Source organism: Choristoneura fumiferana, chromosome 17 (genome assembly GCF_025370935.1).
Source record: "Choristoneura fumiferana chromosome 17, NRCan_CFum_1, whole genome shotgun sequence".
In the NCBI taxonomy this organism is placed as follows: domain Eukaryota; kingdom Metazoa; phylum Arthropoda; class Insecta; order Lepidoptera; family Tortricidae; genus Choristoneura; species Choristoneura fumiferana.
The window spans coordinates 5,228,703-5,246,107 of record NC_133488.1 but is presented as its reverse complement, the minus strand read 5'-3'; positions in this window follow the sequence as shown (position 1 = coordinate 5,246,107).

The following is a 17,405-nucleotide window of genomic DNA, read 5'->3' as shown; positions in this document are numbered from 1 at the left end:
GCTGAAATATCCTTTATAAAGGCCGTTACTTAGGCGGGTTATTATTTAGGTAAGAGCTACTTACTTTTTATTGTTTTGAATAAAACCTTAGAGGTCTCAACAAATGTAGTAAAGCCGAGCATTTCATACTTAACTTACAAAAGGTTTTTGCCCGTAAAATTGACAAAGAATGCCGCGAAATAAACTTATCGTAGAAATAAGACTCCAATTGGAGTCACGAAAACATTGGTCATTTAAAACCATATATATACTAGAAAATAAATCTTTTACGTTTCATGCGCATATAAAATCTTCTTTCTTATGCTTGGCATATCGCCAGATGGGAAGTGAGTATTATGAGAATTTGGTGAGAAATGGTTGTGTTAAAAAAAGGAAAATAAATATTGTCTATCAATCGTATTGTGGGGGCGGACTTCTCTTAGCATTTCCACATATTTCGCGAAGGATACAAGATTACTTCCATTTATTCGGTACATTTCCTTGTATTGCGAGGCTGAGGATACTATTATCTGTACATCAAAAAATAAAATAAACGATTATTTTGTTCAATACGGTAGCCAGTAAGTAGTCAATGTTTTTAACGTTCATACGAGTATTCATATCTTTTCGCCTCATGACCCAATAATGGCATGTACTGTTAAAAGAAAAACAGATGCGGATTCAAAATTCGGAACCACATATTTCGTTTTTCGAATGTCAAATGGTCAACCGATGTCCAATCTCGTTAACTTAGATTTATCATTCCGTCTGATTCCACGAAATGTTCTGATACGGTTTCGCTTTCGATTTGCGTTTGCGAGCTGAAAGTCGATAGAGTACTTACCTATCGATAAAATGTTTAACAGTAGATAAACCACAGCACTAAAAGTTTTAGATTTTAAATTGGTTTCATATAATATTGGTTTTTATTAATTCAAGAAAAAGTTGCGTACATTTTGTGCATGTAGGTAGGTAAGTTAGATTTTTTGCTATTTCCATTTCCTGACCAAAATGTTTAATTCTGCTTCCGAGCTATATTGCAGCTCAGATATTTAATTAGCTGTAGGTACAAAAAACTACATCATCCCAGCCTATATACGTCCCACTGCTGGGCACAGGCCTCCTCTCAGAACAAGAGAGCTACAAAAAACTTGATTTCAAATAAAAAAAACCGCATTCAAACTGGCCCACCCATTTAAGAACTACGGTGCCACAGACAGACACACATAGTGATCAAACTTATAACACTCCTCTTTTTGCGTCGGGCGGGGGTTAAAAAATAGAACGCTCAAGCGCGAAATTATGTTGAACATTGATTTGGAAATGATTGCTGATTAACTAAGTAGGTACTAGCCGTTTGGCTGATCAGACATTTATCATTTTCTGTTCACAAAAGTACGAATGCTTTGCGGGTAATTCCGCTAGGATCCTTTAAAATCTTCTCATGACCAAGTTTGCAGATTTACTTCGAAAAATATAAGCAGGAATATTAAAGTGAGATTCTTTACCTATAGTTTGTTGTAAAGTAAACTGGAATGCTTCCTTCCTAGCACTACCAAGCTTTGCATAAAGTTAGCATTTTTCAGAAATTTGAACTGAAAAATTCTAGTAAAATTCTAAAGTTTCCCCAAGGGAGTACTCTGGTGAGATAAGGAACTCTCTAAGTGCAAGAACGCACTATACGATTAACCGCGCAGTTTTGCGCACTGTTCCTCTTCAAAGTATCGCTTGAGAAATAGACGACACGCTAAATGATGGATAGAGGTTAGGATAATATCCATAATATTTTTTATAGATAAACCGAGCAAATTTACGCTGCACTCTTTCTAACATTAGTGCATATTTTCTTCTCTCGGGGATCCCACAAAACTGCGTTATATTCCGTTTGCTTTAACCAGGCGTTGGTTTTAGTGCTGCGGTGCGATATTGCTATAAATTTTAAGTTTAGCGTCCCGTACCAGATCGTAAATAATTTTAGAAATTTTCTAGGAGCAATGTATTTGCATAGTAATATTATTAATTTGATACGAGAGACGAGTGCGACGTATCGACGGAAAGCATAGTTGTGATCATGTGATCATTGCGTGCTAATTTATTTTAAAAGGAAAAAGTTTTTTTAACATATAAACATGCAAAAATGTTTGTTAGAGCTCTACCAACTACCCTTAAAGTTTGGGGCTATAATAAAAATACGCGCAGTATTATATTATAAGCTCGCGATTATTATCAATGGAGTCGCACTTACGAAATAATAAAAACCGGCCAAGAGCGTGTCGGAAACGCCCGAAATATGGTTCCGTAGCCATTACAAAAAAAACGTTTTCTAAGGATTTCGTATTTTGTACGGAATATTCCAGTTTAGGTATATTTTATACCTTAGGCTGCTATTTACTCTTAAACTACTAATAATTCTCAAGAAAACTTAATGGTTATAGTTTTCCTTGTAAGTTTGATATACTTACTACCATCCTGATTTTTTTCAAAATTTTCCACCCACTAGTTTAGATTTTACAGGGGGGGACGCTCGATTTTAATGAAAATTTGCACTTTAAAGTTGAATATTTCGCAAAAAATCACTGAATCGGAGAATTGTTTTAGCAACCCCCTAATGGTTTTAAAAGACCTATCGAACGATACCCCACACTACAAGGTTGGATGAGAAAAAAAAATCACCCCCCACTTTACGTGTATGGGAGGTACCCTAAAAAAAATTGTTTTTTAATTTTTTTATTGTATATAACTAACTAATTTGGCTCAGAGACCCAAAGAGGGTCTTGGCCTCCGAAACGAGAGCATGCCATCTGTCCCGATCGTGCGCAGCCTCTTGCCAGTCGTCGACTTGGAGACGTCGCAGATCCGCCTGGACACTGTCCTCCCAGCGGTACCTGTATATTCGTGCAAAATTACAGCATTGATAGTCCCTGAGCAAAGCCGCGGACGGACATACAGACAGACAGACATGGCGAAACTATAAGGGTTTCGTTTTCGCCATTTTGGCTACGGAACCCTAAAAACGTGCGGTTATGTATCGCGACTATTACCTACTCGTATACGTACTTAAGATGTCTCTGACCATAAGGTTTTAAAACCTGCTTTTCCACTATTGTAGTACTTACCTATGTTTACAATTAAATCACTGACCTTTAAATGCAAGGTTCGATTTTATGCGCATAACTAGCTAGGAAGGTACTTTTGTTTTGTAACATTTTCCAAAATTTACTTCTCACTGTTCCAATTTCTTCCTCTAAGTTCTATCATAACTCCTTCACTTGCACTTCAACCCTTTTATGGAACTCTCTTCCCCTAGATGTGAGGAAAGCTAAATCTCTTCCTATTTTCAAAAATCTCGTCAAGGCTCACTTCTTGACACTGCCTTCTTAGCTCTGTCCTCAGTCTTTCTGTGTTTATCTATTTTATTTCCTAATTTCTTATCCTTTTTCTCCCATTGCGGCCTTAATGTTAATTTATATTGCTGTATTATGTGAGTGCAATGGTTTATGTATTGCATGTATGTATTTATATAGTTGTTTCATTTGTATTTATTTTTAATGTTATTGACATTTTCTTTGTTTTTATTTTCTGTTTCTGTTTCCGCCACCTATTTTTGTAACATATATAATTTCTTGTTCCCAAATGGTTGTCTGGAAGAGATCGCTTTTAAGCGATAAGACCGCCTATTGTCTACCGTGAATCTAAGTGTTTATATTATAAGTATTTTTACTGCTTTATGGTGTGCAATAAAGAATATTTGTATTGTATTGTATTGTATTTTCAAATAGGTTAATTGAATTTAGATATTTTTTTTGCGAAATCCCGGAATTTCAATTAACACAACTGCTATCCCTAATGGTACGGTATGGCGTGCAAAGCCGCGGGTAATGGCTGTATCTATATATATCTCCTAGTTTGTATATTATGTACCTATATTACGTAATTACAGTTGAACAAACTGAACTGAACTGAATCATGTACTGTACGTACATAATATAGGCACTGCACATTGGATGTCTTTGAAAATAAGTATAAACGCACAGACGTTCTCAATTCGTCACGTACAGGATTGTCTGGAATGACCTAAATGAATTAAAAAGGCCCAATCCAGTGGCTCTCAACCTTGTTCTTCTTCTTCTTTTCTTGGTATTTACATATTTTTGGGTTCCATGCTTCAATAAGGAAAAGGCACGCTGAGAGGGTGACTTTGTTGTCCTTCTGTCTCTCGGTCAAGAAGTTTTTTCTCAGGAACTGCGTCAAAAAATCATCATGCCAGCCTATTGGCTCTGTGCACGATATCAGCGCCACCTAGCGTCCGCAACTTTTTTGGCTCTGATGCTCTGACGTTTTGAAATTTCATCGCGACATTGTGACAAAAATCAAACCTATAACGTATTAATTTATAATACAAAATTACTCTGATACCGTGACCGTGACCGTGATTTGGCTGGACAAAAGGTTGTGAATTCATTTTTGTCATTACAATTTACAATTTACGAATTTACATTACAATTAAATGAGTTATTCAAAAAGTGTGTTTTATTTTCTCGTTATGTCAGGGTTTGTTTACTTCATGTTTAGTTGTACTTTTACTGTAAAACGAAATCTTATTGGTTTCTTTGATTAATAGTAAAATTATATAATTGTTCTTATATCGCTAGTAATAAATTAAATATCGTTTTCAGTTCCAAATGAGTATCATTTTGAAGACCGGTTTTGTGAGTATCACTCAATATAAAATTTAAACCACAAACCGTTTCATAAGGAAAATTGTTGCTGGACATGTCCGAGATGTAGAGGAATTCAGAACAAAACAGGGACAGTGTTCAAGCTCGCATCATAACACAAAAATCTATTACTAAAATTAGGTAGTTAAAGTCTATACAAATTGCTTTGTTAATGACAGATTCATATGAGTATGACAGATGACAGAGCCTAGATTATTTCTTCTTTTGGCCACTATGAGCGTTTCGATAGATTTCATTACCCCCACCTAGTACACTTCGCACCCTCTCAATAGGTATAACGTATATACGTCTCACTGTTGGGCACAGGCCTCCTCTCGGAACGAGCTTGCACGTTTGTAATGGCCCTTGTATAATGTATTTCAATACAGAATTGCAGAGTAGATGTTTAGATAGTATGATTGGGGGAATTTAAATATTTAAGACTCCAATTGATGATAGTTAATTACCTAATCTGTCAAGTGTAGTTTCGCCTACTATTTGGGAAGCACTGGTCAGGCTAGGCTCCCCGCTCCCGTCCCGGGACAACGCGGGAATTCCATTACAAGACGAGGACGGTTTGTCCCGGAATGCGTGGCCCAAGCACTTTGCTTATCGTTGCTCCGGTGTTGCCAATTTATGACTTATGGCCACTTGTCAGAAAATACATTGTACTTGTTATTACTATATTATTTTTAATAGTGTTGAAATGCATGGAAGTTGAAACCAGATTAAACGACTTATTAGTGGAAATGTATTTTTTTCCAGCAAGTTGCTATATTAGTCGCTCTATTAAATCTAGCGTCGTACGTTATCGAGTTTTTTTTCAAGGTTTCGTTTTTGGAAGATATAGGTACCTACTTAGCCAAATTTCTCACAAACTGGCGACTTTAGCAAACTTTCCAGCAATTTCTCAAAATAATAGATGACAACACTACATTTACTAAGAGTCTGACAAGGACGCATTAGCTACTTTATGGTGAACTTTTCTACGGTTTTATTGTTACCTAGGATTTTTATTTACCTATACGTGATATGCAACAGTGGTCTAACTCTCTCCTCCTGTTGGCGCCGTAGAAACCGGTTTAGGGATAATACCAAAAGATGGGCAGCAGCGTCTACTTCCCGGTTCCGTTCAGGTTCCATTTCGCTACTTTGACTACAGGGGGGCTACTACGAAATTCAAAGTTCGTATCGTACCGTCCCTCTCATTCTCGTATTAAATAATATTAGCGTCAGTGGGACGGCCAGATACGAAGTTCGAATTTGGCACTTCGGAGTATATAAAAATTGACACTTGGTGCGGTCGACCGATGAGAGATGGAGTGACCATTCTGTGCTCTATACCATTTTATTCTATGACATAATTACTAGGACACTGCACTTTCTCACCTGAGACCCAAACTTTCCTAGGACAGTTGAGCCCTTATTAAGGCGTCGAGATTAACCGATTAATTAGAGGTGCCAGTTGATTAATTAGGTTTCACTACAAGTTTTAATTAGACAGAGTGCTTACTTGGATGAGATTGTACCCTGTAGAGTAGACTAATGAGTCTAGTACAATGTCATACAACTAACTAAAACCTCTATTTAAAGAACTTCAGAAATAAATGGGTTTTCATTATGTATATTTTTTCCCTCTTGGTCAAACCATTATATATATACCACTTAAATGAAAACCAAAAATACCACAACACACCATAATCAAAATTTTTGATCTATGAATATTTTTTCATGGCATTTTTTTTCCTTTTAGCTACATCTACATAGCTACGAAGCCGAAATGAAAGCTATTTTTTCACCATTATGTTATAGTAGGTTAATGGAAGTTTGCTTGAAGTTATTGAACTATGAAACAATCTTAACTATATTTCATATAACATAGTATATTCGCCTGTTGTCGGAAGTCGGACGTCCATCCAATTCAATATGAGGGAATGGTGTAAACCACAGATCTACTCGTATATTCAGATGGATAACACTGAAATATATGAGTACCGATCATGTACATTTTTAAATACGTTATCGACAAATTTTTGCCGAAATTTAATTTAATAATTCCTTCATTCGCATAACTTTCTTTTTTCGTACCGTACCGAACCTTGTTCGGTATTAATTTCAACATAATACATACACGTTTCAGAGAAAGAGGGGGTCTTAACAATCCGTCAAGACTCTTTTCCACAGGAACAATGCAGTGATCCAATAAAGATGCCTTTTTCCCATTTGAGATACGAAACCTCAAAAATCAAAGACCGTCATATTATTATCCTTTTTTTTTCTGTCACTGTCATTTCTCTAGTATGGTGTCCTTCACGCTATACACAAGATCCACAGTCCACTGACTGGCCTCATCTTCGTAAATATAGATCCGTGATACGAACCGTTCTAGCCTCAAGGTACAGCACGTCCAAACTGATTCATGTACCAGGATGGAGCCTTTTCATAATTAATATCACTATGATTTCCTTAACATAAGTATGGGACGTCAACATAGTATCAGTAGCACAAAGGTTCCATGTGGGTTCCACCGTGATACATGATTCAGTTTGTTCAACTATAATAACATAAGTTCCATATATAAACAACTATGTTCCATGAAAGCTTGTCATAGTCACAATTGGTCACAATAAAGCTCGTATCGTATTCGTCACGTGAGGCACGTCACGTGTCTTGTACCGTTGTCACATTCTAATCGTGACACATTCGATACAAACCCTACGCTAAACATATAATGACACATTTCTAAAATATTCCATTGGAGTTTGTATTCCATTTCTAACGCAATAGCGTCTCTATTTGTGTAGTTTGTTTTGTTATATTATTATTGAATTTAATGTGGTGTCAATAGCAGTGTGCTGGCTGGAAAGCCATGTTGCTTTTATTTTTAATTATGATCAAATTCAAATGAAGTTCGAATTTTAAATAATGGATCGCAATTGTTTGTGGTTTAAATAAAGTAATTGTTGTGATTGATTGTATTTATTGCTATCCTTTCCTTTACCCACCGCTTTGTAATACGCATAAACAATTGGATCTGGCAGTTCAATTGAAATATCAGGATTTTACCTATTTCCCATATAAATTCCTAAAAATTACACCGTGCCTTACGTTAATGTTGTAAGTATACCTATGCCAAATTTCAGACCTCTAATCCTAGCGTTTGAAATTTTAGAATTTTATTTAAATCCCGTAGGAATATTGAGGTAAAAGCAATATCTATGTACATATCTGGGGGCACGGTAGTGCCCCCGCCAAGTCGAGCGCGAAGCAAACACTGCCGTACCATCCTTTACTGGAACCATTTCGCCGCATTTTCAGGCCCCTATTTGAGAACCTCTGGATAAGACCAGAACGCAGAAATTTTCATCATCCAGTAAACTATAATCACATACTTAAAATCCAAAATTTCAAGTCTGTAGGTCATTTAGTTCCGAAGTTAAGCGAAAGCAAAGTTTCGCATTTATGACACTCACTCACTCATTCACTCATGATCATCAAAATAGAACTAGTACTTCCCATAAACTCAGAGAGCTGAAATTTTGGTACAGAGTAAGGGTTTAATGGCCACATAAAGGGAAAACTATAAAAACTAGGATAATCGAAGATCTGGAGTACATGGTGACCCTGATTAGAAAACACCAGAGTTCAACCAAACTATTAGAGATCGACATACCGCCTTTACAAAAAATATTCAACTTGGTGGGCCGCTTCATTTAATAATATGTAAAGTAATAAGCCCACGTTTCTACAAAAAGAAGTGAAATCCCACCAAAAACATTCTGTAAAAAACTAGCCAAGTCTCGATGGAGCTGCTTGTTTATCTCTAAAAAGTAATGAAATCTAGACAAAGTCGTGCCAAGTCTAAGGTTCCTTACTGCGATTTCTTTATTATTATAGTTAATGTTGTGTAACTTGGCCGTTGACTTGTACCCACTAACGTATAAAGAATGTTTATATTGTCCGCGTATTGAGTCTCAACATTTACTGGATAAGACTTAAGACACAACATAAATATCGCCGTTTAATTTGGATCGTTAATAAAATTGCATTCCCGCGTTTATTTATTCAAAATGGCAATAAACGAAATAGGAACCAGCCAATAGCGAAGCGTCAAATGTTTTTCGATGTCTGTATTCTGTATCTGCAAACAACTGGCCGGTCATCAGTCACTGTCGCGCATTTGACAGTTGATTCGATTTTCGAAATTTATTTTTCATATTAACATTCGTTGTAATGACTTTGTGGCCAGTTCGAATGAATATTTAAAGTTTGAAATTAAGCAAATGAAAGCCATTAAAATGAAGATGATAAATTACGAACAGAATTTAAAGAAATAAAGAAAATACATTTATTCACAACACAAGACAACAATATTATTAGGTACAAAAAAACAACACAAATGTATGTGTCATTGCGGTTGTGAATCGGACACTGGCTCAGCATAATACTGAAGCGTTAAAAACACCCCTGCGCTGATTTTCAGCCAGCACCGTCGGCAACCCTCGGACCGTTATAAAGACATACTACATAAGACTACATAAATAAATAGATAATGTGTAAACTATATAACTAATTTATCGTGTGACTTTAAAAACATAAAAATAAATGTATTAGGTACGTAGATATAATTAATTTTACAACTATTATTATTATTGCACTCACTTGCCAAGTATACACCCTAACGCGGGCTAAAAAGAAAAATTAAATTAAAGAAAGAAAACGAAACAAAAAAGCAGTTTTGTGAAATAGTGCTGGAAAGGAGAGGAATTAAGATTTACGTTGTTATACATAAGCCGACGGAAAAAATATTGATAAAATAATACAAACTATTAGGATGAAATATAAAAAACGTATTTCTTCACTAATAAGCTTTAGACTATGTACTTTGTACATTAATTTTAATATTGTTAAGTTCCTCTTTAAAAAATCGGTTTATTCTAGCGTTCATTTTCAACTAAGACCTGATAAATAATAAACCGACGTTCATTGCTTCTCAACTCTGGTTAATTAATTATGTAAAACGCTTAAATTAATCCTTGCTTGCCGTTATCTTTGACCCGCCCTGTTTCATTTTTACCGTTTCCTTTTTGTTGTACTTATTTTTATTATTTACATTACAAGTATTATTGTTGTACACGTCATGTGTCAATTTCAGTTGTCTCTCTATCTATCTATCCACTCATTGATTTTGGTAACTAGAGCTACCTGTCAATTTTTTTGCTATATAAATAGAGTTCAACTCGAAATTCGAAGCAAGTGACTGGCTATTGCGGTTTTCGAAATACAAAGCTGCGAAGCGAAGTGGCAGTACCTAATAGGGTTCTTTTTGTCACCCTTCGGATACGGAACCCTAAAAAAATGACCCCCGACAGTGACCACATTTTTATGGCATACCTACCTATACAATATCTAAGTCTTAAATGATTTGTTAATTTTGTTTTTGTTAAGATTTTTTTTTGATTTTCCAGGGATAGGCAAAGGCAATTTCCCCGATACAGCCGTGTCTGTTTTTTTATCATATCTTATCTTATCTTATTAATTAGGGGTCCTTGCGGATACACTTCGACCCGTAGGGATCTTTTGTGTAATTACCCCTCCTTCGCACTTACTCCATTGCTTTTATCACCTCGTCCATAAATTGGATGATTTGACGTAGCGGTAGTGCCTTAAAGTCTCCTGGTGCCCATATCCGTCTGCAACAAAGATTCTCATTCTTGCCAATCTAGAGGGCGTCACATTCACACATAATGTGTTCCATTGTTTCGTCGTCCTCGCCACATATTCTACAATCTTCATTGTCCTGTCCATCTTTACTAGTATGTGTTTAGTATCGAAGTGACCTGTAAATGCCCCGACGATGTGTCTGTTGTTTACTATTTTTGTTAAGTAGACTAGAGAATAGAGATATCTTTAGTATGATCGCTGCGCACTCTGATATCTGATCTCAAGTCAATCTGATTCTTTGAAATATCAATAGGAGAAATAAATTAGATACGAGTCAATACGAGAACGAGTATTTATTTCTGTGATCCGAGATCCGATTATTTACTAGTAGGTAATGGGTAAAAATCGATTTCCAAGATCATGGCAACTATTATTTATAAATTAAACAAAAGCTTGTTAAATAAGTTAGTAAGTCTTAGCAATAGTGTAAACTTATATTGAAAAAAAAAATATATTCTTTGAAACATATAACGTGTGTACACTATATAGAGGAGGCAACGCGGAACTGTTTGTATTCCGTCCGGTGGAAACAAGGCATGTGTGGACACACCACTCCACGCTGCCTACGGGCTACGAATAAGTGAGATTGGCTCTATACAGAGCCTCGCAATTCATGTGCGGAATTACATTTGAAATTTACCACGAGCTTTCGGCGAAGGAAAACATCGTGAGGAAACCTCTGTGAAGCATTCAATGGTGCGTGTGAAGTTCCCAATCCGCACTGGGCCCGCGTGGGAGCTATGGCCCAAGTTCTGAGAGGAGGCTCTGCCTGCAATATAGGCTGGAATGATGATGATGATGATGATGAGAGCCTCGCAATAGCCGTGTAGTCCAGACCAGAGGGTTCACCTATGGCCTCGTAAGCACAGGCTCGTGGGTTCGAGTTCGAACCGGGCTCGCAGCTCTTGAGTTTATATAATTATCCTTAAGTTAAAAAACTACAATACCTAGTCTTAGGCAGGGTTCCGAAGATGCTGGCAGCGTTCCCTCTTTGAATAGCTAAGCTAACTCTTTGTCCGAGGAAGCAGCCAGCTCTTCGGTCCTCTGTGACGTCTTCTGACCTCTTTGCTATTTCCTTATAAAGCTTCAAAGTACTAAGACCACATGGACCAAGGGTTTTTTCTTATTAACTGGATTGGGGCTTTTAGGACCAAGGGTTTTTTTTTATTGGCTGGACTTGGGCTTTAGTGTTTAAGGAAATTAGACACGGAAAAAGGATAGTTGGGGAACGAAATTTGGAATATGGAAGGTCAGAGACCAAGAGTTAAATTAGTATCAGTATTGAATGAATGAATCTACTATCGCTGCTGTACGACGAAAATTACCGAATTATCGTATTAGATTTACTATACGGCTCATCACTCAGCGACCACTAAGTTTGTCGTTGATCGATTGTTACCCCAAACCAAATGACAACGCGTAACAGAAAAAGTTCCCTAAGGATATCAAATTATATAAGTTTGCACATACAAAGTTATATTTACCGCTGGCTAATAACGGAACTATCTATTTTAGGTACATTCTTTAAGCTTTTTGTTAAAATGTAGCGCCGTGGTTAGCTGTAGGGATAAGTTTGTTTTGCTGCTTGGCTGAGGGCTGACCGGACCAGCAGGGCTACTACGAAACTCGTAACTCAAGGTTCGTGTCGTGCGGTCCCTCTCGCTCTCGTATTAAACAGTATAAGTGTCAGAGGGACCGCACGACACGAACTTCGAGTTTCGAGTTTCGTAGTAGCCCTGCAGAGATAGACGTACTATAAGAGTTTATAAAGCGGTCATTGAATTACAAAGTTTAGTCAGTAGCCAAAAGTTGCAAATTTGTCGAAGGTCGTGGCTGGTTTATAAAAAAAGTAAAGGAGTCCCCATACAAAAAAGCAACCTATTTAGTATTATAATTTTTGTTTTATGTGTATAAAGTTTGAAAATGCAACCAGCATTATAATATTTTAAACTTTTTCCATTGTCACTCATACTCATAACTAATATTTATCGGGACTTAATCAAGAACTATTTAGGTATTGCTAAAATTACCTCCACTTTCCGACCACATTGCAGCGGCCGTGGTCACGAGTCGACTGAAGTGTACGGTATTTTGTGTTCGTTTAGGCGCGCGAGTTTTTCGAACTACCCGCTCGTGATTTTCTTGTAGAGTCGAACAAATTTAATCATCACCCAAGGTGGGGCCTTTGTGCTACTAATGTCATGTTGACATCTCATACTTTTGTCAAGGAAATCCTAGTGAAATTGATTAATAAAAAGGTTCCACCCTGGGTCATGATTCAACTTGTTTGACTGTACATATAGTCATTGTGACACGTGCAAAAAAGATGGTTGTGCTATAAGAGTTACCTTCTTACTAAATATCAAGAGGATACCTCATCACTCTTAAGATATTTTTTTCGAATACGGCAATTTGTATGGAAACACCCTTATGACCAGAGGCGTCTTTACCTATAGTGCAGGGTGTGCATTGCACACTAAACCAGCAATTTGACCGGAAGCGCTCCTAGATAGCAATTTATAATGGCGCACCTAATGACGCCGCTGCTTATGACGTGTTGACTTATAAGTTTGATTTTATCACTGCTTTAAGAGGAAGTACAAAAACATATTTGATGTTAATTTCAGCTTAAAGCTAGAAACACACTAATGCCGGAGGCGGAGCGGTGCAGCGCGGCGCGGAGACGGTGCTGGTTGTAATATTCGAGCTAACGTGAAAGAGGGCACACAGAATATCGCGCCAAGCTTATTTCCCGCGCGGTATTCTGTGTGCCCTCTTTCATGTTAGCTCGAATATTACATACAACCGGTACCGCCGCGCCGCACCGCCTTTTTCAAGCTTAATACGAGTACCTTCATTCAACGCACGCACTTGTGACTCTTCTGGTGTTGCACATGTCCATGGGCGACGGTAATCGTTTACCATCAGGCGATCCGTTTGCTCGTCCCTAAACCATAAAAAAACCTCCACATGTTACTGAGAACAAAGGTCTTGACAGACAGACAATCCATGTGATCCTACTTAAAAGGGGTTTGTTTTTTCCGTTTGAGCTACGAAACCCTGGAAAATGTTAGATTTCGTTGACAAAACTTACTGCTCTTAGAAACAAATAATACCTATTCTATCAAGTCTAAATTAAAGTTTTAAATCGCACCGCACGTAGTTTACATAAATTGTCCAACGGGCTGACAATATTGGACGGCAATATAAAGCGCCGCAGTTCAGTACCGCTCCAATATCGTCCAAGTCCCAACGGTCACATTTTACAATCTGCCATATCGTAGCTTTTGCTTCCCTGTCAACTTTGGGACCGTGTCCTAAATATAGGACAAGATGACCTCTATGTCCCAAATATAGAACGATTCGATAAAAGTGATCTGTAACAACCCGAACTAACCAGTTAATAGGCTATGTTTTGTAGCGCTAATTAGTTTTTAGTTTTTTTTGTTCATCCCGCAATGTCAATTAAAAAATAAGTTTAACAAAAAAAAAACACATTTTAAACAAAAATACTTTTCTAACTGTACTTGCACTGGCATTCAATCCAACCTACATAATGATGTATACACAAGGATTTCGTTTACGAATAAACTCTAAAACTTCAAGCGAAGCAGCAAAGTTAAATAATATCTCGCGTTCTCATACTTTCAGTTGTTACATTTGTTACAAAGGAAATGTCCAAAACAAATGCTGGCAACACATGTTTATTACAATGTTGAAGTTTATTCTAGTAATTTTGCTACTAGCATTAGTAGTAAGTATACGTTCTAGAGGTAGTAGGGTTTTGTTTTATGTACTAACTGGTTAAAGCATAAAAATTGCAATTTCTTTCATTATTCTGTTTTTTTTTTACCCCTGCCTGATGAACGTATGAGTGGCTTGTATTGTGGTGCCGTGGCATAATATTTCAATATGACGTGATGAGTGTTGGGGGAGTTTTTTAAATTATAATAATACGAGTATGGATATCAAATTAAAACTTTAGCCCATTTCAAATATTCACTTTCACTTTTACGCTACCATTTTTACAGGAAAAAAATCACGGGACAATTAACACCAATTGACCTACCTAGTCCCATACTAAGCAAAGCTTGCGTATTATGGAAAATAGGCAACGGATAAACAAACATATATACAAACTTAAATACATATACTAAGCGTCCAAGACCCGAAACAAACATTCGTATTATTCATACAAATATCTGTGAAAAAGTATGAAGTAATAAAAAAAATCTTGTAATATTTATCTACATAACATGGGAACATATAGTCGACCAAAAAGTGCTTTACAAATTTTAATGACAGTTCCTACTTCAGAAATAAAACAAAAGGCTGATTGTCGTATTGAATTGTGAGTGAAAATCATTGACATCTGTGTACTAGACTGCATGTTTCTTACATCAAAACGGCGCACAAAATGAGTTCACAGCGCGGTTTTGTGAACAGTTCACTATAGTTTGTTGACGTCCGTGACAGCGGTTGTGTCAAAGTAATATTGATGATTGATGCGCCGCGCGTTTTGTTCCAAACAGCCAGTCTAGTGCCTAGAATAGACTAAAATAGACTTTTAAAGCGCTACAAATGACATGACACAAGGTTTACCTTGGGGTGGTATACCAATTTCTTGGTCTGGAGTCTCTGACCATGGCTTTAAATCCAAGGTTCGATTCTACTCGCAGAACTGAAATAGGTACTTTTGTTTTGCAACTTTATAAAAATACGATCACTGTTAATTTCATTTTTTTTTCATACAACTAACTAATTTGGCTCAGGGACCCAAAGAGGGTCTTGGCCTCCGAAACAAAAGCATGCCATCTGTCCCGACCCGATCGTGCGCAGCCTCTTGCCAGTCGTCGACTTAAATACGTCGCAGATCCGCCTGGACACTATTCTCCCAGCGGTACCGTACCTGGGTCGCCCAACTGGGCGGCGACCAGTCGGTCGTCCTCGTCCCACGTACGCTCTCATACAAATTAAATGTAATTTTCAATGTATGCGATACGAGTACAATACAAAATTGACAGTATTGATAATTTTTTATCTAAGATATGTCAAATATATGTAAAAAAATATTTAAAAGACCCCGTACCAAGAGACAGCCATAACACCGACATTCATGTCCGATACACTGATTTAACTATTAAACTTTCAGGCCAATTAATTATCTAAATTCAAGTTATTTGAAAATGTTACAAAACAAAAGGAGTTGAAATAAAAAAATACAAAAAGACTCCAAAAAAAACAATCATAATTTGATTGCTTAGTAGCGACATCTCTTGTCTGGATGAGAAGAGATGTGACGTCTCTCGATGAGAGCGGAACATAGATGTCGCTAGTGCTGCTGCACAAGTAGCGTAGTAGAAATAAGCAACCTGAGATATGTATGCATAGGAAAAATTCGTGTCTAGATTCCTGTCCAGCGGTGGTGTAGGGGTTATAGCACGCAGCACGGATTGCTGAGGACCTGGGTTCGATTCCCAGCGCTGGTCTCTTTTTCTGGTTTTTCTGTGCATCCATGTCTCAGTTTGTATTTTCGATATAGTTTCACGGGGTACCCGTAAAAGTAACAAATTTGGAGTTGAAATAAAAAAATACAAAAAGACTCCAAAAAAACAATCATAAAAGTAGTTTAGTCATGCGAGTAGAATCGACCCTTGAATTCAAAGCCTTTCCTTTTTTGAAGTCGGTTAACAAACATCTCGCAAATTGTCTTGTTCTATGGATAGGTTGTTTTTACAGCTTGATGACCTATTTAAAGTACAACATGCATGTTTAATTATAAAAAGCTCTCCATGTTTACCCCATTAGGGGGTAAAGCACCATTACCTTTGTACGGACCATTTAATGTCACATTGTAACCATTTACTTGAGCATTGGTACTTTTATATTATTTCTTACTTGCTAAATGTTAACCTAGCCTCGTGAGCCGTCGCGTGCTTTATAAAAAACAAATCAACACTATGAACATCTATTCGAGTACTTATCCAAAATACTTGCTTACAATTCAACTGAGTATCTGTCATCACAGTACTCTCTTTATAAATGTCAAGCCTCTTTTGTTTGCAAACTTGGGCATTACTCAATCTCGAAAGTCTTAAACAGTATCCTCGAATATTCACGAACAAGGGCGCATAAAATATGGAAGGGTAAAGGGCAAGTCGTAAACTTGTACAGAAATCATTAAATTCTCGTCCACTGCGATACTATACGTTTATATTGCGTATTAACACTTTGGGAAGTTCGCGATAAACTTTTGATCTTTACGGAGTTTCAGAGATGGTTTGTGAAGAAGTAGAGTAGCTGGTTGATGCATTGTGCGAATTATTCAAACGGTTTTTTCTATCAATAATGGTCAAATGCGTGTCGGGCTACACGCAGAGCAGGGTTCCGTATTTGATCCTATAAACGTTCCACAGCAGGGCACAGGCTTTTTCTCAGAACGAGAGGGCTTGGGTCGTACCTAGTTCTCACAAGGGCTCAGTGTAGATTGGGAACTTCACACATATCATACTTGAGGTACACTGGCACTTGCATTTTTGTGCAGATTTCCTCACGATTCCTTCACCGTAAAGCTCCTGGTAAATTTGAAATGTGATTTCGCACATATTTAAAGGTTTGTGTCCGGATGTGAACCCACAATCATCTACTTGAGAGGTCATGAGTCAAACCACTAGGCTACCATGGTTTTTTGCGGGTTCCATATTCGCGACAAATATTCAATTTACTCTATAAAAGCGATGACGTAGGGTGGATTTTAACTAATGCAATTGGTTGATCTACGTTTCCACCCCGATACGCATCTAAGAAAGTGTACCCACTCTTTTCGCTCGGACGGTTTTCAATACGTTTCCAAAAGAAATCAAATTTCGAATGCTGGAACGAACAATGGAATCATATATATTATGATCAGCCAGTGCAAGGGATATCTTGGCCTTTTCCGAAACATTTGGCGGGAATCGCTTGAATGTGGGTTCTTTATCAAAC